Genomic DNA, 25019 nt, shown 5'->3' with positions numbered 1-25019 from the left:
ATTAAACTTGGCCAATAGAAAGTAGCCAGGTGAGAAGTGCCACTTCTGGGCAGAAGCTTTTCACAGCCAGTGTGCAATTGGCCTATCTGATCCCTCTATCCCTTGCTAAACTAACCAGTGATGATTCAGGGGTGGGAGCAGGAAGTGAATGAAGATGAGAAGGGGCTAAGACCACAGCTGACCCAAGGGGGACCCGCAGCAAGATGACGGAGCAAACCTTTGTTATTTTAAGTCCCTGAGATGCTGGAAGAAGTCTGCTGCCGCGGTATAACTTAGTCCATCCTAACTAGTACTGTGCTTTTCCTTGATGCTGACTCCCTAATGAGTCTGGATTAATGAGCTTGAATGTAATTACATTTCAGTGCTCAGCATCCTCACCCATCAAAATCAGAGCACACATTTCTAGAGACGACTTAAAAAAATTCTAAACAGTTCAATCCTTAGCTTCCAAAGTTTAGCATCACTTCTGTGCTTTGTGAAAATGCTTCCTGAGAGGAGGAAGAAGAGAGTGGGACGGATATAACACAGGCAGCCCCGCCTGGTGCTCTGTGATGACCTAGAGGGGTGGGAGGCAGGGAGGAGAGGGAGGCTCCCCAGGGAGGGAATATAGGTATAATTACGACTGACTCGCATTGTTCTACGGCAGAAACCAACACAATACAGTAAAGCAATTTTCCTCCAGTTAAAAAAAACAAACAAACAAACAAGAATTTACAAGTGAAAATAAAAATTAGTTTAAAAAGAAGAAAGAAAATGCTTCCTGAGATCAATGTGTCCAATGATGGGACAGCCCTGACCCTCACAGCAATTAGTGACCTCAGGTGTGCACCCACTCATCCCCAGCTGGTACTTTCCTGAGGAAGCAGGAGGTAGAGGATCACCCATCACAAATGCCTCGTTTGGAAACTTTGAAGCAAATAACTTCCCGGTGACAAAAACGGGAAGCTGTTCTCCAAATCCAAGCAGGAGTCCGGCACTGTAGAATTCAGGCTTCCCCGCCCTTGTGGGAGAACCAGCTTATGCTATCGCGTTCTCCGGGGAAAATGGACTTTTCACACCCTGCCCCCAGCTGCATGATGCAATGGTTATGTACTTGGTAAAGAATATTCAAGTTCTGACATCATAATAACCATGGGTATTACTCATGGTAAGCTCACAAGCCTGGCAAGGCACAGTCTGTACCCTCTTTATCACTGAGGTCAGCAATGGGTTTAAAAATAGCACTGCTCACATGTCCAGGGTACCACTGATTCATTAATGGCCAAACAAACACTATTCTGGATTCCTGACTTATATGGGATTTGGGACTGAGACGCCTAGACGTGTGCCACAGCATCTGTGACTCCCCTAGCAGGCGGGTTACGCTGCACTATTTCATAAATAGAGATCTGCAGATCCTAAAAGAATCCCCAACAATTACAAACCAGGAGGTAAGATGTCATCTTATTTGTGACTCAAACATGATAAGCCTAAAATATAAGTAACCAGAATATCTATAAATCTGGGAACTATAATGTGCAGAACATCTCAAAATAAAGAGGGCTGATGTGACAATAAGCGACGTTGTCCCAGTGAAGTCTATAAATAAAAGTCTGAGATTTTTCATTGTTTTGGAGGGGGAAAGAAGGTATTTGCATCTAGATGCCAGTTACTGGTTCTTGAGAGAGAAATATCCCTAGAGCAGAGAATGTTTTCATAATTTATAGGGATCTGGAAAAGCACAGAATGCCTAGTGCTCAAATTTTGTGCCCGGTAAGCAGTCTCTGATTTCCAACTGGGACTCCAGAAAGGACCTTGTGACTCAGGGAATGCCCCTGTAGATGCACGCCGAGGAGGAGATCTCTCTTAAAATGATTCAGATGAATCAGTCTTCTCTAAGATCGGTTTGCAGGCATCGGTCCTGCTGACCCTCAGAATGCTTGATGAGTTTACGAAGTCAGATTTCCAGATCTGCCAAGCTGAGGATTCTAGAGGCCATGGTGGGCATCTAGAAATAGTGACTAAGCGCCTGCTGTGTCCAGGCACCGCCTGGAGTGCTGAAGCAAGGCTACAGGCAGTGTGCAAAACAACACTACTGTTTTTCAAGAGACCAACAAGATGAGTGATAATGAGACAAGATAACTGACCGCAGAAGGCAGGCATAACCGTTACTGACCAACCGGCTAGAGGGGTCACAGGGAGGGTGGAGGCACAGGAGAACACCCCAAGAGGAAGAAGGGGGCCAATGGAGCACAGAGGCCAGGGGATGCACATCGGGCTTAGGGACTAAGATGAGAGCTGGTGTTAAGTTTTATAAGCCCACAGGACCTGGGGTAGTTTTTGCAGGTACAATGTAAAAATTAGATCACTTAAGACAAAAGCAGGGCAGAAGCCATCTAGAGGGAGCACAAGGAAGAAGGGTCTGACTGTGGGGGGGGCTCCTGCAGGGACAGTGCAAATGAACCTGGAGAGACTGAAGTTAGATGCGGAGGGCCTTTGTGCCAGACTTCACCTGTATCCGGGAGAGGGTAAGGGGTTGCAGAGGTGCTTGAGGGGAGAGCTGGGGAGGAAAGGATAGCAGGGCTATGGGATGGAAAAACAGACTTGGGGCAGAAGCCTGGAGGCAAACTGCTCACCTTGGAGGCGCATCTGGGAGGTAAGATCCTGGAGGAACCGTGGCATCGTGTGGAACTAAAGCAAGGTCACCGACAAGAGACCAAGGGGCAGTTAAAGACCTTGGCAACCGGTGGGGAAGGCAGAAGCCAGGAGAGGCGTCCACGATAATGTTGCGTCACAGTGACAGCCCAGGGGAAGGCTGGTCCCTTTCCTGGCGTGGCCGAGGGAGGCATGGCCTGGTGGGCATGGCCAGGCCGCCTGGGCAGTGGGCCCTGGGAACACAGGGGCTTCCAGGGAATGAGGACTCCGCTGCCAGAAAGAGCTGGGACACACCAGGGACAGGGTGGCTGCAGTGTTTCCCCGAGGAAACCCCGTCAGCAGAAAGCAGGGGGCACTCGTTGGCAAAGGACACCCCCCACCCCCACCGCCCTCCTGCCAGCCCCTAGCCTGCCCAATACTCAGTGCGTGTTACCTCCAAGGCCTGAAACAAACCAGTGCTCAGGCTGGGCCTATGTGTCCCTGTCCTGTGATGCTGGCCTCGGCTGAAGCTGGGACGCTCTCAGAGAACACAGAACCTTAGTCCTCAAGCTCGAAGACCTGCAACCCTGAGGGAGGACATACAGAAACCCTTAAAGAAACGCACGGATCAATCAGAACAATTTGGCCAATTAGGTACTTCTTTAAAAAATTTTTTTTGCTGCCCCACCAGGCATGTGGGATGGTCCCTGACCAGGGACTGAACCTGCAGTCCCTGTGTTGGATGCACAGAGTCATAACCTCTGGACCACCAGGGAAGTCCCTAGGGTACCTCGTGTTATACAGAAGACGTGAATGCAGAGCACATGAACCTATGTTCTCCTCTGATGGCTGGAGGCAGTGCCAGGGCTCTGAGTCTTTCACCAGCATCAAATGCACTCAGCTCACTCCTGCAAATGGGGAGGGGACCTGGTACTGCAAGTCCTTCCCGGGTCAGTTTTCAGAAGGCAGGGAAGGGCAGAAACTCCACTGCGCCTGCTGCCCCGCCTCAAGGTCCTGACCCTGCCAGCCAAGCCCTTTGCATTCTTTTTCAGTTGGAAAATGAAGCTATCAGTTCCATTTCCACTCTCTCTGCAGGACTCCATTTCTTCTTTCTTTCTTGGCTCAAGCTATACAGCTCATGTAAGATCCCCACTGAGTTCTTCGGTGATTCTTATCTTTTTTCTGCTGAACATTTTTCTAAGAAATGCTGAATCAAACTACAAGGTGGGAGAAGGTATGAGCATACGTTCTAAGGGGCAAATGGAAAGAAATATAAGAAAGGCGAAATGCATAAGCCTGTAGATTTCTTGCTTCCCAGCTTTCACGCTCTCCACATGATAAAGAGTCATGGGAATGGTGCCCTGTGGAAGTGAAGTCAGCAACCCAGGAATCTGTTTTCTATTCTTACTCTGCCGTAAAATTCCATGAAGTCACCAGGAACCCCCTGGAGGGTGAGCCAACACCAGTAGAAACCGCTCTGCAATTTGCTTGTTTCCCCCACATCTTATCCAAAGTATGGCTGAAAGATCACCAGAGTCCACGTTTCCCTGGACGGGGGTGAAGTGGGCTGAAGGTGGGCCAGGGTTGGAAGCACCTGGGCAAGTGGGCAGGGCAACCCCAGGCGGGGACCCCCTGGCCTCTACTCCATGATGGGTTCAGGCAGGAGGCTCCTCGGAGCCCCAGCCGCCCTGCGAAGTGATGTAGAGCCCCGGAATCACGACTCAGCCACAAAACAGAAAACAAACGGGCAACAAGATGAGGCTTTTGACTGCAGGCTGAAATGTGGAAAGTTATCAGAATAAAAGCAAAAGAGTGCAGTTGCTGGGGAGGCCAGTTGTCTTCGTCTCACAGGAAATCTTTCCTGCTGCTTTAAGAGCAGTGCTTCTTCACCTGCTCAGACACCCAACATCAGTGTTGAACAGGGAAGGGGGTTCTCCGGCCCGTGACAAAGATATCTAGCGATTTTTAATATGGGCCATTTTTAAAGTCTTCACTGAATTTGTTACAATATTGCTTCTGTTTTATGTTTTAGTTTTCTGGCCCCACGGCACATGGGAGCCTAACTCCCTGATGAGGGATCGAACCAGCAACACCCTGCATGAGAAGGTGAAATCTTAACCACTGGACTGCCAGGGAAGTTTCCTGCAAGGTCACTTTTGAGCTAAGGAAGTGCAAGCTGGCCCCAGCACATGAGTTAGAGAAAGGATTCAAGTTTGTGAAAAGAAGAGCCACAGGGAAGGAACCCCCAACACAAATCTGAACCGTCTCTATGTGGTTCACATGCTTCCCCCGAGCACAGACCAGGCCGATCTGTGCCACAGACAAGACTGCAGACCTCATTCCACAAGGAATGAGAACATCACTGGGTCTACTGACAAAACTGGAGTACGAACTGTGGCTGAGACGGGAGCTCTGAATCAGGGCTAAGTTCTCCTGAGTTGGGAACTGCACGGCGCCCTGTCCTCAGGACACAGGGCACACACGAGGAGCGTGGGGGAGGCAGGGCCGTCCACTCGAGCTCTGCACAGGGCTGGAAACGCCCGAAACCTCTTCTGACCCACACAGTCACCACCAATTGCACGTGGCTGCCAAACACTTGAAAGTGCGGCTGGTGTGACCCAGGAACTTTTTTACATTTTACTTTCTTAAAAAATATTTTTAAAATATTTATTTATTTGACTGTGTCAGGCCTTAGTTGCGGCATGTGGGATCTTATTTTCCCAACCAGGGACTGAACCCGAGTCCTGTGCGTTGCAAGGTGGATTCTTAACCACTGAACCACCAGGGAAGTTCCATATTTTATGGACTTTTAATTTAAATAGCCCTCTGTGGCTGTTGGCTACTGTATTAGATGGTGCAGAAATCAGTGGCCATGATATTTATAACTCACCCTCAAATCACTCAGAGCAAGTAGCATTTACATATATATAAATATGTATGCACACACACACACGTGTGACAACAGTGGAAGTGAGAAAGAGGGAACGTGTGAGTGAATGCAATGATAAAAGCAAATGGTGCAGAATGATGACCGGAGAACCTGGTGAAAGAATGGGGCTATTCTTCGCATTATTTTTATTTTTGTTAAGTTTAAAATTATTTCCAAATAAAATGTGTTTTCAGTAGGTGAGGGTGAACTCTCATCTGAACTCTGGGTCCAACTGGAACTTATGTGCAGATGGGGGGTTGAAATTAGGAAGTTCAGGGTACCGCCAAAATTTGAACAGATGTCATGGATTTCAGAGGACACTCGATGTCCCCTCAAAGCATGTCTCACCCCAACCCGCCACCTGGTGCTTCTCTTCTCCGCTCTTTTCATTTGTTTTCTAGCCTATACATCTATGTCCACAGAGCACTATACTGCAACGGCAAGTTCAGAGCCATTTTCTAAGTAAAGCTTTACTGACCTACAATCACATATCATAAAACACAGTTTCTTTTAAAACACAGTTCAGTGGCTGATAGTCTATTCAGAGTTGGGCGATCACCATCACTATATACTAAATAATTCCAAACATTCTGACTCCCCTCAACAGAAATGCCACACCCATTAGCAGTCCTGTTCCCTCTCCCCCAGCCCCTGGCAACAGCTAATCTGCTTTCTGTCTCCATGGATTTACCTATTCTGGACAATTCATATAAATTACATCAGATAATGTGGCCTTTTGTATCTGGTTTCTTCCACTTAACCTCATTTTTAAAAGTTCACCCTTGTCGTAGCATGTATCAGCATTTCATTCCTTTTTACTACCAATGTGCCATGGACTGCATACAGCACATTCGCTGACGCATTCGTCAGCTGATGGACATCTGGGTCGTTTCTAGTTTCTGGCTATATTTCTGGACAACGCTGCTGAGAACTCGTGTTTGGGAGTCCGTGTGGACAGACGTTTGCAGGTCTCTTGGGTGGAGACTCCGGAGTGGACCTGCTGAGTTGTGTGCTAACTCTGGGTTTAACCTTTTAAGGAACCGCCAGGCTGTTTCCCAGAGTGGCCTCTGAAGTCCCCAAGAGCCATGCCAGACAGCGGTCTCGGGAAAGCCCACAGCAGGCAGTTCCGCAGACACGGCTGCCCTTCTGTCATCCTGTGAAACTGCAGTCGCCATTCAAAGCAGGAGCCGGGGTTTGTTTGATTCGAGGTAAATAAATGAGGGAAGCTGTGACGTGCTGGGTGCCAGCAGCACGCCCAGCCCCGCACCGTCCCAGCACCTGGCGGGGCAGGCGGGGCTGGCACGTCGCGTGCTGGTGCCAGGCGAAGGGGCCTGTGTGCCCAGAGCAGCTGCAGCACGACGCAAGCCGGCACCCCCTCCGCCGGTCCCCTCGCCACGGCAGAGCCCGGGGAGGGTGATTTACTGTCGACCGCAGACTGCTCCCCAAACCACCTGCCAGGAAACTGGCAGAGAGAAGGGGGCAAGGACCTCGGGGCATCCAGGGAGCAACTGGACGGTGGCGGGGGTGGGGATGCGAGGGGGGTGTCAAAGGGACAGGGCCTTCGGGGCCTGTCGCCTGTTAGTCCTAATACACCCCTGGCCGAGGGCTGGGGCTGATCCCAGGAAAGCTGCCCTCATTGATGCAATTGGCAACCCAGTAGCAGGCTCGTTTGTGTTCCCTCCAGGCTGGTGGTAAACAAATGTCCGAGCTTCACATTAGACAGATATGCAAGTCCACTGACACGCAGCTTGTCTCTGTCTCCTTCCTGTTTCTCTACATGTGTGGACTGCCGGTACCTGGCTGCCACCTTCTTGATTTCGCAGAAAAGCCCACTCTACCCTCAGAAAGCATGTCATCTACTTGGAAGGGTGAAATAAATCAGAAAATTGTCCACTGTTAGAGCCAGAAGTTTCCTTGGAGATTATTCAATCTAATCTTTTCCAATCTCCCATCTTGACCGAAAACCACAGATACTAAATTCCTCTGCAAAAGTGCAAAAGTCACATGGGCAAGTTTTGTGATTGGGGGGATGGGCTGGGGAGGTGAGGATGATTTCTGCCCTGGGGAAACCTGGGCTCCGTCACAGCCCTGGGAGCCCCTTCTGCCATCCTGAACTCGGCCCTGCACTGCCCCATTCTCCCACAACCTGTCACATGAAGGTTTACTTCTCCCACCTGGGACAAACTTTGTTGCCAAATGTTTTAAAATAAATTGTATTCTCAAAGCAAACTGCTGTGTGTTTTACAAGGAACCTCCACCACATTTCCTTGCTGTGGGGATGGAGAAAGGGAAGGCGGGGGGCTTGAGATCTGAACGGCTCCTACCTTGGACAGAGGCTGCCCATCAGGCCCCTTGCAATCTACACGTTCAAGCCCATCCCTCCACCAGTGACCCCTTAATTCCATGAATATTTAGCAGCTCAATGCAGCTCTGCATTTCCATAGATAATTGCTGCTATCCCACGTGCCTTTATCCTATAAGTCAACACCATCCACTATGATCACTGTTATTGATTTCTCGGTGTCTGTAATATGCTTAAGCCTTTAAAAATCATAGACAAGGGGGGTTCAGCACCTGGTCTAAGGAGAAAAGTCTGAGGAATCAAAGATATGAACACAGATTCGAGCTGTGTACCATCTCATCTCCTCCTCACACCAACCCTATGAGGCTGTAACTGTCACCCTCTCCTTACAAACGAAGAGACACAGAGAGACTAAAAGGCTTAGCTGAAGGTCACAGTCTAGTAAAATGACAGGACCAGGGTTCACATACCGGTCACTATTATCCTAAAGCCTGTGGGTTTTTCATTAATAATGTGAATGACAATGTTTTAAACACCCTCTTTCAAGCATGCTATGGTTATTATTTGTAAAAAGAACAATGGATTGGGAGTTGGAAGATTTGGTTTCAAGTCTGGCTTTGTGTTCACGTTGAGCAAGTCATCTAGTATTTCTGAACACAGGTTTCCTTGTCAGTGAACGAGGTAACGGTTCCCAAAGTGTGCCTAGTGACCTGGGAGCTATAAATATCTGTTATGGAAAAAGAAGAACAAAACCTGTGATCAAAATGGTTTAAGGAAGGCCGGGTTAAATAAAATTAAGCTGTTGTCTTTGTTGCAGGACTTCTCAGAGCCTTTGCACATTGCGAGTCTCCAAGAGGGCCACACAAACATGCCCCACAGCCCAGAGTCATTTATCAAAGGAAACCTTTCCTTTTCCACATAAAGCACTTAATGGCTTTCAGTCAACATGGGAGATTGGCAAATATTAGACTGGATAATCTCCAAGGAATGCGTTGGCTCTAACAATGGACAATTTTCTGACTTACCTCACCCTTCCAAGTAGATGACACACTTTCTGAGGGTAGAGTGGGCTTTTCTGAGAAATCAAGAAGGTGGCAGCCAGGCAGCGGCAGGTCCACATGTGCAGGGAAGCAGCAAGGAGACAGAGACAAGCTGCATGACAGTGGACTTGCGTATCTGGAGGGTCCTCCTACCCTTTAAAAGTAAGAAGCCATCATCCAAATGCAACTGGACTGGCTTTGTCCTCTAGAGGGAATTTCCTGGGCATTAAAGTGATCTGAAACTCTCCTAACTGACTTAAGGGGAGAAATCAATGATATCTGTCCAAAACCCTTCAAATCCACATCCCAGGTAAGGCCATGTCTTCAGGGCAGATGTGTGACTTGACAGTTTTGAAAACTGGTGGTGCTCGCTCCCAAGGGGTCCATCCAGGCGGGACTGCCAAAGGCCTCTGCTTCTCTGGGAGGCTCCCTTCCCCTGGTGTGTGGCGAGAAGGGAACCCTAACTTCAGAGGCCCCGAGAGGCTTCTGGAGGGGCAGGAGACCATGCTGGGCCTTGAGGGGTGATCTGATTTGAGTCGGCAGAAAGGGAGTGGTTACCCATGCCAGGCTGGGGAAACGGGGAGAGAGGACGGTGGCTGCAAAGACATAGAAGCAGCAGGGACAGGACATGTCTCAGATGCTGAGTATGGGTCTCAGGACACAGAATCATTTCCAGGTCCTCTCAGTAGCTTCCAGGGTTTCCCATAAAACTCCCTTCTCTTTAAAACAGACCCGTGACTTTCCTTGGGACATTTTTATATACGACTTGAAATTGCCAAATAGTTCTTGGAAAACACGTGACTCACCGTGGCAGCGGCACTATGGAAAGAAGATGACGTTCTCAGATGTACCTCCACGTGGTCTTCAGCCCTGACACCCCGGTGCCCACAACACAGGATAAAGGATACCCTAGAGCAGCAGCAGCTAAGAAAGCTGTACAATTACCCCCCACCTCTACATTCTCCATCCAGAAAAAAAAACAAGACTTAGAAATAGCCACTGCTCCATGGGTCCCACCAGAACTCCTTTCTAGACCCTCAATCACTACCCCTGATTCTAGGTTCCAAATTTGGGCTTGAGGATCAAAAAGGCTGAGGACTCTGTGCTAAGAGCTTTACAAGAGACAGAAGTATAGGATTTAAGACCCAAGATACTGGATTTCCGTGGTGGTACAGAGGATAAGAATCCGCCTGCCAATGCAGGGGATGTGGGTTCAATCCCTGGTCTGGGAAGATTTTACACGCTGTGGGCAACTAAAGCCTGTGTGCTACAGCTACTGAGCCTGCGTGGCCCAGAGCCTGTGCTCCACAACAGGAGAAGCCACCACAATGAGAGGACTGTGCTCCGCAAGGAAGAGCAATCCCTGCTCACCTCAACGAGAGAGAGCCTTGCCCAGCAAGGAAGACCAAAAGGGAAAAAAAAACCTCAGGGGCTGCCCTGATGGTCCAGTGGTTAGGAAGCTGCCTTCCGATGCAGGGGATGTGAGTTCGATCCTTGGTCAGGGAACTAGATCCCACATGCTGCAGGGCAACTGAACCCACACACTGCAACCTAAAGGTTGCATGCACAATGAACATCCCATGTGATGCAACTAAGACCCAATAAATAAATATATATTAAAAAAAAAAAAAGACTCAGGATACTTGACATTCAATATCTGGGCAGTTAGTTCTAGATATCACCTAAAAGGTTACAGATTTCTGAGAATCCTGGTAAGAGCAATTAACATCGACTGCATGCCGATTTTAAAGGCAGGAACAGTATCTAGAATAAATTAAGAAGCCTTACAACTCAACAATAAAAAAAGACAAATAACCCAATTTTTTTAACGAGCAAAGAATCTGAGTAGACATTTTTCCAAAGGAGATGCACAAATGGCTAATAAGCTCACGAACAATGCTCATCAACACTAGTCAATAAAGAAATGCAAATCAAAATCACGAGACACCAAGAGAAGGGAGAAAACACGTCCACACGAAAACTCGTACACCAGTGATCAGAGCATCACTCGTAACAGCCAGGGAGTGGGAACAACGCAAGGCCCACCAGGCGCGGTATGTACGGCGCATCCATACGGTGAACGCTGCCTGGTGATGAGAAGGACGGAAGTGCTGATACACACTACAACGGGAACGAAACGTGAAAACGTTACACTCAGCAGAAGAGGCCAGACGCAACAGCCCACATGTTCTAGAACTCCATTTATATGAAACGTCCGGGCCAGGCAGACCCACTGAGACAGAAAGCAGATGAGACGGTCTAAGGATGAGGGGGAGGGGAGGACGGGGAGTGACTGCTAACGGGTGTGGGATTTCTCTGCGGGAGTGAGAAAAGTGCTCTGGAGTCAGATGTGTAATAATCAACGCACAACTCTGTGAATGTACTAAAAATTAAGTTGTACTTCAAAAGGATAAATCTTCTGTTGTATGAATTGTATCTCAATAAAACCGTTTGGAAAAAGAGCCAAAGGGTAGATACCCAGTGAAGCTGCCGCGTGTCCTCACTCCCTCTCTGCAGGTGAGGAGACCTGAGGGCTGGCGGGAATGCTCGATACATATTAACACCCAGTGAAGCTGCCGGGTGTCCTCATTCCCTTTCTGCAGGTGAGGAGACCTGAGGGCTGGCGGGAACACCCAAAGTGGCAAGAGGTGCCCGGCTGGCCATGGGTCGGGGTGCTCGTTTTGACTCGGGTCACTGACTCCAAAGGTTATATTCTGGCCACCTCATCATGCTGCTTCTTGCCAAGATGACAAGCTACCCGGCAACAGCCGAACGGCTCCTATGGAAAAAATAGCACACCCCAGACAAAGGATCACTGCCCGACATAAAAATGCTAGTGTTGGAAGTCACATTGCAGGGCATCTCGCCAAGTCCCTTCATTTTTCAGATGAATAAGTGGAGCTTCAAGGCAGTCAACTGACCTGCCCCACCAAGGCGGCAAGGCTGGTGGGAACGCTCACCCCTCTCCTTTTACAGAAGACGAGCGGGTGTATTGTTTGCTGCAATTAGTCAGGAATGAAAAGGCAGACGGAGTTCACCCAGTTGGGGCACATGGGTCAACAGGTATTCAGCAACCTTCAAACGTGCTGGCTGACCCCCGCAATCCAGCCAGGAGATCACTCAAGCCGGTTAGAGCTCATGCTATTTTGCAGTTACCCTGCAATTTCTCTCCCGACCCTGGGAGGGCTCTGAAAAGTCCCACCAGGGTGTGACTGTTCCAAGGATCCCTCAGAGCTTTTGAACTACTTAGTGGGAGCAGGGAGTTCAGGAGTTAGCATTTGAGTGTGAGGATAAAGCTCTGGGGGACTTAAGGAACGTCCTCCCCCCATAATCTGAAGTGACTCTTCGGGGAACCACTTGAGAAGGGCAGGGAAGGAAAAGTGAAAGTGCTACTCACTCAACTGTGTCCAACTCTTCTGCGACCCCATGGACTGTAGTCAGCCAGGCTCCTCTCTGTCCATGGGACTCTCCAGGCAAGAATGCTGGAGTGGGTTGCTATTCCCTTCTCCTCGGGATCTTCCCGACCCAGGAATTGAAGCCTGGTCTCCTGGATCGCAGGCAGATTCTTTACCGCCTGAATCACCAGGGAGCTGAAATCAAAGGCATTCCTGCTACAGCTCTGGGGTCTTGAATACTCTAATACCTGCTCACTGGCTCCACGGAGATGTCCTGTCCCACACTTAAAATGTCACAGATCAGGAACTTCCCTGGTGGTCCAGGGGACCTGGTTAAGAATCCACCTGCCAATGCAGGGGACAAGGGTTCGATCTCGGGTCTAGGAAGATCCTACATGTCTCAGAGCAACTAAGCCCATGTGCCACAACTACAAAGCCCTTGCCCTAGAGCCCGTGCTCCACCGCAAGAGAAGCCTGCACAATACCGTTAGAGCAGACCCTGCTCGTTGCAACTAGAGAAAGCTTGTGCAGCGACAAAGACCCAGCAGGGCCAAAAATAAATTAAGTTTTCAAAAAGTCTCGACTCAATCTCATAACCTCGATCCCACAAGCCTCCTCCTCCTCCTCCTGTCTTCCCTTTCTCCCATGACTATACCATCATCACCATTCTCCAGGCTTGCCTTCCACACGTCCCTGGCGTGGCGCCTGGAGCCCACGACTCTTAACCCCCCATTCACTGGGCCCAAGCGTGCTCCCTCCTCCTGTGCAGGCTCCCCGCAAGCCCCGTCCCAGACTCAATACATGTTCACTGACTCAAGAGGTCACTGCCACCCACAACCAATAAAATCCTACACAGCAAGTGGCGGCAAGACACAGGAAAAGAGAAGAGGAGGCGGGTGACCTCACGTGACTAGGTCACAGAGAGGTTATTAAATAAAAGACAGAGCCGGGAAGAGCGGAGCAGATGGGGCTGGGAGCATGGATTCTGCTGGAACGGAACAGCACACGGAGACACTGGCCGGGGCCACGGGCTGCACCTGCAAATTATTAATTATTTCAGTGTAGTCCCTCTGAACTCTTCCATCTGCTGACAGCTACTACAGTCAAACGCTGCATTCAAATGAAAAACCCCATGACCTGTAACTTGCACTGGTCGGATCAAGTCAGTCACCCACTGTCGCCAGCTGAGACTTGGGGACCGCCCCCTGGAGGACCCTTGGGCTCCCTGGATGCCCATCCGAATCAAGCCCATCCTTCAAAGACCAGATCAAATCAATACTGTCTGCAATGAGTTCACGATTTCTTGGAGAAGAGGGAGCCTGTGCTTCGGTGGGCTAAGACACCATCACATTGTCTGTGTGAGCGTGAGCCATGATGAAGGACCATTACTTACTGAGGTCTCTAAGCCCCCAGGTATGACAACAAGCTACTGAGTGTGCTGACAAGCAGTTTTCCTTCAACCCCGTTTCTCTCCCTAACCTCTCTCAAATGAAAACCCCTGCCCTCTAAAGCCGGAGAAGGAAATGGCAAGCCACTCCAGTATTCTTGCCTGAAGAATCCCAGGGACAGAGGAGCCTGGTGGACTGCTGTCCATAGGGTCACACAGAGTCAGATATGACTGAAGCGACTTAACATGCATGCCCTGGAGAAGGAAACGGCAACTCCCTCCAGTGTTCTTGCCTGGAAAATCCCAGGGACAGAGGAGCCTGTGGGGCTGCCGTCTATGCGGTCGCAAAGTTGGACATGAGAAGCAACTTAGCAGCAGCAGCAGCAGCAGCCCTCCAAGGCCTAGACACTTTCGGCTGAACATCCACCAGCTCCCAGCTCGGTCAGGAGAATCCGCCCCTTCCTTCTGCAATGCCTCCCCCACCCCACCGCCCTCCCACACAAAGTCCAGTCTGCTGCAGCGGAGGGGGGGCAGGGCAGAGACAGGCAGCACCCTCACATAGAGCTTCTCCGCGTGACACCCCTCCTTTGACTCGGGGTTTAGAAAAATCACAAGACTTGATGAACCATTTGCTTCTCTGTGAAATCAAAATGATAGCTAGAGTTGGAAAAAGGAGGATTTTTAAACGGTATGGGGCCCTGAGCCAAAGTTAGTGGTGAGACAATGACAACAGTCATTTGTCCGGGGCTGGTTGAACAGTCACGGGGACCCGTTCTTGCTCCATTCAAAACTGGATCTGAGAGCACCCGGCTGTGGTTCCATTTTAGGGTCTGAAAACCTCCCACGTGCACTCTCTCCAAACTAGCATCCCCCGGCCCGCACGTTCCACCCAGCAGCCATCAGTGCCGCGGGAGGGGTGGGGGTGCTGAGCTCGGGAACTCTCACTGGGCATCTGCACACAGCAAATCCAGCGCAGAACACTCCTGGAGGGGCCCTCCCGCCCTCAGAGAAGGGGTTCTAACCTGTGCATCACCGACTTCCTAACGCTGGGTCTACGCGTCCCTCCGGGCGGGACGGGGCAAGTACACCCAACCTGAAAGAGACTTCGAGGTTCACCTGGACCCACAGACCCAGCTTCCCCACCCCCTCCACTCCCACTCGCTCACCTGCCCCATCTCCCTACCGAGCATGGCACCGTCTAAGACGATCTGGACTCCGAGAGGAAGTCCTGTATCAAGCATCTTTTTAGCAAAGCATCTAGAGATGTTTGCTTGTATTTACCTCTCTGTGACTCCCACCAGAGCCCCACTGGCTTCCCTGGTGGCTCAGATGGTAAAGAATCTGCCTGCAATTCGGGAGACTCGGGTTTGATCTCTGGGTTGGGAAGATCCCCTGGAGAAGGGGGTGGCAATCCACCTCCGGTATTCTTGCTTGGAGAATCCCATGGACAGAAGCTACAGTCCACGGGGTGGCAAGGAGTCGGACACGACTGAGAGATTAGCACTTTCACACTTTCAGAGCCCCATTAGGTGAGGACAAGGACACACATGGGGGGCACTAGCAAACCCAGGGTGACCAGTTAACCCAACCTTCCCCTGAACCTCAGTAAAGACTCAACACCTCAGTCTTCTCCTCTGGGTCCTTTCCCACTGTTACTCTCATGTTCTGGATCCACAATGCTCAACATGGTGCCATTAGCCACAGGGAGAAACTAAAATTTTAAAAATTTCGTTCCTCAGCCACACTGGCCACATTTCAAGTACCACACAGCCACACAGGAGCATGGGGCTACCAGGCTGGAGGGCATGGATCTGGAACACTATAATCAGTAAGAAAGTTCTGTTGGACAAAGCATTTTTGCACAGTGAAACTTAAACTTAGAGGGGGCCAATTTTTTTTTTTAAACCATCACCTTAAGTTGTGAAGGGTTTCCCTTGTAGTTCAGTGGGTAAAGAATCTGCCTCCAATGCAGGAGACCTGGGTTTGATCCCTGGGTCGGGAAAATCCCCTGGAGAAGGAAATGGCAACTCACTCCAATATTCTTGCTGGGAGAATCCCACAACAGAGGAGCCTGGGAGGCTACAGTCTATGGGGTCCCAAGAGTTGGACACGACTTAGAAACTAAACCATCACCATGTCCTGAAGAAAATATATTTCCAACCCTAAAGGACAAATTGTTTTCCTTAAAAAAAAAATCCAGCAAGGCAAAAGGCCACCTCAGAACAATGGCCCTTACACAATAAGCATTCACGTTCTTCAGAAGGCGGTTTGCTTGTCTGTGCTTCTCTTCTTTCTATGTCCTGAGCCCTTCAGCCCCGCATCCAACTCCGGCACCAGTGGAAACAGTAACCCAAGTGTATGACTGACTCTTGGTCCTCTCCTGGGTTTACACATCGCTGTTTCTCCACAGGCTCTGTTTGAGCTTGCCAGAGCTACTGGGACCCAGGGCCAGAAACTGGGTGACTTACAACAACAGAAACTGACTGATCACCTAGATGACAGGTTCAAGGTCAAGGAGTCAGCGCGGCTGGCTCCTTTTGAGGCTTTGAGGAAGGATGTGTTCCACATCCATCTCCGAGCTTCTGCTGGCTTCTGGAAACCTTTCGTGTTCCCTGGATTGAAAATGCATCACCTGAAGTCTTTCAGTGATTTTGTCTGTCTTTTTGTTCACATATGTTCTATCAAGGTGCATGCCTGTGTCCACATTTCCCCCTTTAACAAGGATACCAGTCATATTAGGGGCTTCCCTAGTGTCTTAGTTGTAAAGAATCTGCTTGCCAATGAAGGAGACCTGGGTTCAATCCCTGGTCTGGGAAGATCCCCTGGAGGAGGGCATGACAACCCACTCCAGTATTATTGCCTGGAGAATCCCCATGGAGAGAGGAGTCTGATGGGCTACAGTTCATGGGGTTGCAAAGAGTTGGATATGACCTAGCGACTAAACAACGACCACCAGTCATACAGGATCAGGGTCCCCCATTTCAGTATGAACTCATCTTAACTACATCTGTTGTAATCCTATATCCAAATGAAGTCATGTTCTGGGGACTCAGACTTCACTGCTGGAATCTGGAGGGGGATGCAATTCAACCCATAATGGGCCCTCAAGCCTCCAAGAAAAAGCACTCCTCCTGGCACACCATCTGTTTTCCATTCTCCTATTAATACGAGAAGATTCATAAGAAGCTACTGAGGTTTGTGGGAGCAGGTGGTGACCCAGGCGGAAGCTTATTCCACATAATGCTGTTTCCATTATCCATCAGGGCAATTCAAGCTCACGATACTAGATTTAACAAGGTCCAAAACCAAATCCCAAAACCTGGACTTTGACAGAAAAGTGCCAAAGGAAAACTGTCACAGTTGTCACGGTTCCCAAATCAGTGCTGGGAAGTTCCTCCACACTCATCCAATCAAACCATCTCACTGTATAGGTATGATCTCCAGGTAGCATGACAAACAGATTGGGGAAAAAAATCTCTCCTCACTCAGACTCCTTATCACAGTGCTGCTTTCCAGTTATCATACAAGTCACTGCCCAAGCTTATCAACTGTGGTCATCAAGGACAGAAAGTCATCCACCAGCCCAGGGACCCAGAAAGGTGCTTTGGTTCACAGCCTACACATCTGAGCTGCAAGATACAGGAGAGTTATCTATAAATCCAGGCAGCATGGAGCAGAGAAAAACAACAGGCTTCAGTGCTAGAAAACCTGGGTTGACTCCCAGCTTCAACACTGATGAAAGATCTTGGACAAAGTAATTAACCCTCTCAAGCCTCGGTCAACCTATCTGTAAAATGGGGAGTGGACTTCCCAGGTGGCACTAGTGGTAAAGAACCTGCCTGCCAATGCAGGAGATGAAAGGGACACAGGTTCGACCTCTGGATTCAGAAGATCCCCTCGAGGAGGGCAACGGCAACCCATTCCAGTATTCTTTCCTGGAGAGTCCCATGGACAAAGGAGCTTGGTGGGCTATGGTCTGTAGGGTTGCAAAGAACTGGACATGACTGAAGCAACTTAGCACACACAATATGGGGAGCATGAGACTCAACTCACATGTTGAGAAAGACCTGCTGATGGTCATCAATCTTATAATGATGTTTACTGAGCACTGATGATGTATTCACAGGGTAGGGCGCCACCATTATGCCCACTTTTGGATGTGCACACTTAGGCTTAAAGTTGAGAGTTAGGTCCCTCTGATGGCAAAGCCACACCCCTGACCATTTCGTGATAGGCCGGCTACACAGTGGGAGCTCTATAAATGATCGTTCCCTCTGTACCCCACCCCTACTCTCTTCTGCGGTCCTGAACACACTGTATAACAACCCACACCAGGCCGCCGCCCATCACTGCTCACATCTGCACAAGGGTGAAAAGGTCATCGAGCGTCATGCAGAATAAACATCACCTGTCAGGACACAATCACTGCCTCATTTGACACCTCCCCAAACCCTGTGAGAGTGTGCTAGGTCGCTTCAGTCGTGTCTGACTCTTTGCGACCCCATGGACTGTAGCCCGCCAGGCTCCTCTGTCCATAGGATTCTCCAGGTAAGAATACTGGAGTGAGTTGCCACGCCCTCATCCAGGGGACCCTCCCCGACCCAGGGATTGAATCCGCATCTCTTAGGTCTCCTGCATTGGCAGGTGGGTTCTTTATCACTTGGGCCACCTGGGAAGCCCCTCCCCAACCCTTCCTCCCTGATAAACTCTTACTTGCTGCAAAACATTCCTGGAGGTTACAGGAGGCATCTCTGCCCACTCGTCCCTCCTCTACAGGTCCTGCCCTGTTCCTGCTCATTCCCACCCTCCATTCACACACTTGAGATGATGGGATGGGACTGGGTGGTCTGGCTTTTGAGGTCTCCACTCTTTTTGAGGTCCCCACATCATAGAGATGACACTGTCCTTGGGTGAATGGTGGTTTCTTGGTTATAACCTCATGGTTTTAACTGTTAGGCTTTGTCCTTGGGAGTGGTTAAATAAAGATAGATATTAGCACAGTTTTCCACCCAATTATCCTATTTACAAAAATAGAACTCTCCTCTGTGAGTGTTTCAAATAGAGTCCTTAATTTCTACAGAAGATGTCAACTTTACCAGGTCGATTTCCAAAGCCTCAGTGAGCTAGAAAACATGGTAGGCAATGGAATATAACCTCAAACCATCTCTTCATATGTGTGTATATGTGTGTGTGTCTGTGAACTCTCTCTCTATACACACACACACACACACACGTGCATGAATGTTAAGTAGCTTCAGTCATGTCCAACTCTTTGTAACCCTATGGACTGTAGCCCACCAGACCCCTCTGTCCATGGGATTCTCCAGGCAAGAACACTAGAGTGAGTTGCCATGCCCTCCTGCAGGGGATCCTCCCGACCCAGGGTCAAACCCGCACCTCCTGTGGCTCCTGCACCGCAGGTGGCTTCCTGACTGCTGAGCCACCAGGGAAGCCCCATGATACATACATGTATGTACACACACACACGGTATCTCATATTAACATATGTACACACACATATGCAGGCTTTCCTGGTGCCTCAGTTGGTAAAGAATCTGCCTGCAATGTGGGAGACCCATGTCCGATCCCTGGGTTGGGAAGATCCCCTGGAGAAAGGAACGGCTACCCACTCCAGTATCCTGGCCAGGGAACTCCAGGGACTGTATGGTCCACGGGGTCGCAGAGAGTCAGACACGACTGAGTGACTTTCACTTCACTTTGCACACATATACACACATGCCTATTCACACACACACACATATCTCTGTTAAAGGAAGTGATGGCTGTAAAGACTGTCTGATGGACACAGAGACCGGCACTTCCACTGGGTATTTTGGGCGTCGCATCACACCACACCAGCAGGCGGCCAGAATGGCACCGACTGAGCCGCACTCTGATGTTATGCCTGGCGCTTCCACTGAGGGCTGATGTGAGAAGCAGCTGTAAGAGCCCAGCTGTTCGTCTGCTGTGGGGATGCTCAGCACCCCGGTCGCGATACCACTCAGTTCTTCCTAGATAAAAGTCCACAGGCAAAATTGAGTTTCAAAGAACAAAAAAACTCTCTGCTTCTCTTGAGGATGTGGGACGTCTTCCTTCTCTGGCAAGAATTACTGAAGTAAGCAGTGCTCTTTGATCCTGTGAAGCTCTGAGACGATGTGAGGCCCAGCTGAAGCCAACGCAGGGGTCTCACTGTTGGCATATCTGAGATTCCTTTTTCCTCCTGGCTTTGAACTTCTATATTGATCTGCGTTTTTCCCAGTTCTGCTCTTAAATTCCTTTTTGTATTGTACGGGTGATTATAGTCTATGAATTTATCCTATAAAGCCGATCATAATTTGTAGAACAAGATGAGGTATAAATAATTAATTGAATAGAACCCAATTGAAATAATTATCATAGTAAACCGAGCCAAATTCAGAAACTGCTTTAGTTTAAAAAAAAAAAAAGACACAATCAGAACAAAACATTTAAAAAACTAACATGATGCAGCAGACACTCCAAGTTGATTTCCTCACAGCCATCTCCACTTTCTTCTCCTCTGGCAGAGCCTGGATCTGGTTCACACATCACCCTCCCTCCCTTCCACCACCACCTCCCACCTTCCCCCTCAGGACTCAGAATCCAATCCTGATGAGTCTAAGCTGACGGCTTCCTGAGCCTGGGAGGCCCTGATCTGGGCAGGGCACGTACCCGGTTCTACCTGAAGAAGGCAGAGAACGGCTGAGGGCCGTGAGGAAGGCTCCTTGTTTGGTGTTTACCTGGATGGATGCAACCACAGACAGATGGATGGACCAGTGGGTGGATGAACACACATGGTCTGCTGCTGGGCCAACCACACACAATAATTTTTATCATCATTAAGTGCTGGACACTAAACGCACCCGTTGGGAAACACAGAGTTAAGTGAGAAATGACGAAGAGCTGGAGGAGGCAGACACCCTAAGAACTGCACCCTCCTGAGAACACTGCTCCAAACGTGGCCCTCCAGATTCTCCCTGGAACATCGGGAGGCCTCCAGGGTTGTCTGATTAATGCTTTCAGAAACTCTACACAAGCACCAAATCCCTCCCTACCCTGACACCCACTAACAGATGAACGGCTCTTGAGGACAGGGGTCCAGGAGGCCAGGGGAGATTTGTACTCCACTGGGCAGCACACCCTGGGCTTTCTCTGGACCAGGTACGAGTGCCCCCCAGGTTTAAATGAACTGCTCTTCAGGTCATTGACAACGCTGTCTTTTCTATTTTTTCCACAGCTACACGCATGCTCAGAAACAAGCATAATATTTTTAAGGTACTCCACTCCACCCACACCTCCGCCCCTTCCCACACACTGGTCTGTCTTCCTTTTGGCCAGGTGGGGGCTGTGTCTCCCTCCTCTCCACTGCCCCCATCCTCTGACCTCAGGGTCAGTCGCTCCCACTCTGCGTCTTTGCGCCTCTTGTGGTCCCCATGACACCGTACCGTTGTCCTGGAGACGCCCGAGAGACGGCGCATCAGAGCTCTTCCCACCGCCACGTGGCCTTGCACACCGCAAAACCAACTCAGGCTCCTGTGCCATCCAGGAACCCCACCGCGGGACCTCCCTGCCCTGTGACTGTCTCACTTCCACACTCACTCACCCTCATCCTTCTGCACTAAGCCACAGCCATCTTCCTTCCAGACCACGGAGCAGCCAAGCATCTTCCTAAAGGCACCCAAAGCTAACTCCCTGGGGTCAGGACCATGACACCCAATAGCCCCTCATGCCTTTAGGTGTTTGCTTAGGAGGGAACGATTCTCCAAAGTCATCTTCTGTAAAGCAAACCCTACTTCTCACTAGTCTGTACTTCCTAGCAGTAGAAACGAAACACAGCCATAAAACTCTGCCGAACACATGGGGTATTTGGTCACACCTGCTTGGCTGAAAGGTGAGGGGCTTTACCTGTCAGGTCGAAAATTCCTTAAGTTACAATGTCAGTCCAACACCAATGCTACAGCCTGGACATCTGCACATCTGATTTAATCGCAAGGGGACCCAGGTGACAGACGAGGCAGAACTGAGTACAGGTTTGCCCCCATGACCCGGCAGTCAACGCCAATTCCATGTCCATCTAAGCTGGGAGAGCATGGGTGGCCGTCTGTCCCAAGGTTCCTCGGTACCTCTTTAGGCGTCTTCTCTCCTGTCTCTGGCTGAACCACTTAACGCAGGGCTCTACACCCAGTGGGCCTCAACTGCTGCTGTGAGGTTGACTGCTGAGAGTAAAGTGCTTGCAACTGGCTGCCTGATCACAGGAGAGGGCAGCAAGCTGTCACTGGCACACCCTGAAGAGAAGCCTCTGGTTTAAGACGAGTGGCAGGTAATGCAAACCCAGAGTCCAAAGGAGCTCGGTTGAAGGGGCTGGCTTATCAGCTGAACTGAAATCAGAGAGGATGAGCAACCATGGGAGGCTTCTCCATGTCCTGCTGAGGCCAGCCCCAACTCTCTTTCTCTCAGATGGAGAACGGTGAGTGCAAGAAGAGAAAGGGGAGAGATGACTGGAGAAAGATAGCCGGTGTCATGAGTGATAGAGCAAAATTCCAAGTTGGGACCAAGCAGAGAGACAGGTATCTCTCAGTCCAGCATGTCTGCAAAAAACCTCGTGCATCATAGTAGCCGAGCTGCTTTAAAATTTTTTTTTAGGTTGAGCACAGTAAGAGAAACACAAAAGTAAATCTTTTTTTTTCTCATTAAATTTTTTTTAATGGGTCTCAAATTCTGTGACAGATTTTTGGTCAAGTTGTTTTCATTAAAAAGTACTGATTTTAAAAACTAATAACTTAAACTGCCACACACAAAAGTAAATCTTAATCTCTGGCTCCACACTTCTGAAAATGACCACTCTGAGGGTGGAAGCATGGTGTGCCGGTGCTATGGGCATGCACGCATGGGCAGGCATGAAAACACACACATGCATACACACATGCAGTTAAAAAGGTGAAACTGTTGCTTTAATTGTGCCAATCATGGGACAGGGAAGGCGCCAGGCGAGAAGGCATTTGAAGCAGATTGCCCCATTTAGGGAGATATGATTCTTGGAAGCGAAGACTGGCACCTTGCCTAGACTAAAGGTTGCACTGAATATCCAAGGAGCAGGAGGGCAGCAGCTGGGCTGCTCAACCTGACTTTTCAGCCACGTGGAGGGCAGAGGGGAGCCGCTAGGAGCCAGGCTCCCTGCTCCGGTCCAGGGTGGTATCCAGGTGAGCCCCATGTCCACATCCTAAGAAAGCAGGTAAAAGCTGTGGGTCAGGCCTGAACCACAGGACTGGAGAGAGAACACGGCACACTGGGTGCCCTGTCCTTTCATTTCAGAACCATGTGAAGAGCAACAGTGACTTTATCCAAATCTCTCACAATGACAGGAGGAGTGTGAATGGGGGGCTACTCCATGCGGTCACCTAGTTTGGGGTCAAGGAAACATCCAGCTGAAGCTTCATCTGTGCTGGTGGAGAAGAGAACCGATGCATCAGCACCTCTGAGTGGAGGGCATGAGCAGAGCTGGACCCCTCACTTGTCAGACACACCAGGACTGGTACCTTCTCTCTCAGGAGGAATTCTGAAGGACACCAAGCTCAGCTTCTCCAGCGGTCCCACCAGAAGGTGCTCGTTTCCAACACCTCAGCAGGAAAGGAGTCTCTGATCCCCAGCACTGTCCACGTGTAGAGACAGTTCAGCATGAAAACGTTCTTCCTGAGGGTCTGATTACATGTGCCCCCTGTGGCTCCTCAGATCACTGGTTCCAGGTGGGTCCACAGCTACTGTTTTGACCCACCCTGCCTTTCAGATACTGCTTCTGTCTCGCACTGTTCAATTCTCAACTAGTGCCTTTCAGACGAATGTTTTCTTGTAGCTGATTCAGATGCTTTAGGACCATATTCTATCCTACCGTTCCCGTTTCTCAGGTTCTTTAAGGAAATCTATTTAAATGAAGGAACCGGTGAATTAATCAATCTGTCTCTTTCTCCCACCCTCAACCCATACATGCCTAATAATATAAGGGTAACCTTGTTGAAAGTCACATCTTTTGAACAAAATTGAGGCAATAAAAAAATCCAGTATTGTCAATCTCGAAACCCTTGGAGAGTGATCAAAAGTCTCCTGTAAACACACACACACACACACAATCTTACCTATTTTTATAAAGTATCTTTCTTCATACGCTGATATTGAAGAGAAATAATTTGTATTCAATCTTATTTTTCTGACATTATTTCCCTTTTCCTATAAAATATATTTTTAAGTTATGCTATTTTTTCAAAATTTTTATTATACTTTTTTTTTAACAGCAATTTTAGGTTCACAGCAAAACTAAGCAGAAGGCAGAGATTTCCCGTGCACCGCACCCCCCACCTACACTCATTCATCAGCCATGTGCTCTTTAATGTTCTTTAATGTTTCAGGCTAGCTTGAGACCTTGATCTTTAATGTACCACTTTTTTTCTATTGTTCAATGTGATCTGTAACCACACAACCACTTTATAAAAGAAATTCTGGAACACAGCCCCTGGTAAACGTACAACTTCTGAAATATTCCTGAGCTGATCTATCTCATTCAAAACTCCCTTCCCAGGACCAGAACACCTTTACCTAATTTCTCATGTTTATCTTATGTATCTTACAAAGAAGTCTCCAACAATAGAATCTAGGGCATAATATCATCCTCCTGCAAAGATAATGAGTCTCCTAGGCATAAGTTTCAGCAGCTCTCAGTCATTCATGCTAATGTAAGAGAAGGTAGCATTGGCCATCATAAACCATATATCACACAAAATTGTTTTCACAGGGTTGTTGGATATAACACACTACTTTCTTTCCTACAGAAAAAAAAAAACAACACCCATCCTCTAATTATATTCTGCCTAGGGTAAAATAATTAATTTATGTGTACTAAACCACACAGTAATTTTTAAAAGTAGAGGTGGTCTAGAAATATAATAGATCCAATCATTCATTTAAGAAGCATCTAGTAACACCAAGTATTTGCCAGGTTACTGGGGACTATTTAGGCATTGGGAATTGAGAACTGAAAGCCCACTCCAGTCCTCATTAAGTCTCACTAGAGTGGGTGAAGAAAAGAAACTAAATACACACAGCAATTCGCAAATCAAAGCCACAAGGAGACACTGCTTCACACCCATAAAGGATGGCTATGATTAAAAAAAAAAAAAAGACATGAGCTACAAGATGGAAGAACTTGAAAACATTACACTAAATGAAAGAAACCAGGTACAAAAAAGATCATGTGTTGTATGACTTCATTTATATGAAACTGTGTGACAGAAAGTAGATTAGTGATCTCCAGGGAATGAGGGAATGGGACTACTACTAAGCGGCA

At 48.9% G+C, this 25019-nt stretch overlaps 1 protein-coding gene and 2 long non-coding RNA genes across 7 annotated transcripts in view; 2 read left to right on the top strand and 1 right to left on the bottom strand.

The window, feature by feature from the left end:
• HIPK2 (homeodomain interacting protein kinase 2) overlaps nt 1-25019 on the bottom strand; it is a 210892-nt gene that overhangs the window by 165405 nt on the left and 20468 nt on the right. The gene's annotated exons all lie outside the window — the stretch shown is intronic.
• Nucleotides 1141-7443, top strand: LOC110140793 (uncharacterized). Its single transcript, XR_002314852.2, has 3 exons — nt 1141-1430; nt 6580-6750; nt 7227-7443. It is a non-coding gene; the product is annotated as an uncharacterized lncRNA (long non-coding RNA).
• On the top strand, nt 22369-24184 carry LOC139034337 (uncharacterized). The gene is made up of 2 exons (XR_011486759.1): nt 22369-22884; nt 22997-24184. It is a non-coding gene; the product is annotated as an uncharacterized lncRNA (long non-coding RNA).

This window comes from Odocoileus virginianus, chromosome 1 (genome assembly GCF_023699985.2).
Source record: "Odocoileus virginianus isolate 20LAN1187 ecotype Illinois chromosome 1, Ovbor_1.2, whole genome shotgun sequence".
NCBI lineage: Eukaryota > Metazoa > Chordata > Mammalia > Artiodactyla > Cervidae > Odocoileus > Odocoileus virginianus.
Note: the sequence above shows the minus strand (reverse complement) of the source record. Positions and strands in the feature narration are given on the sequence as shown.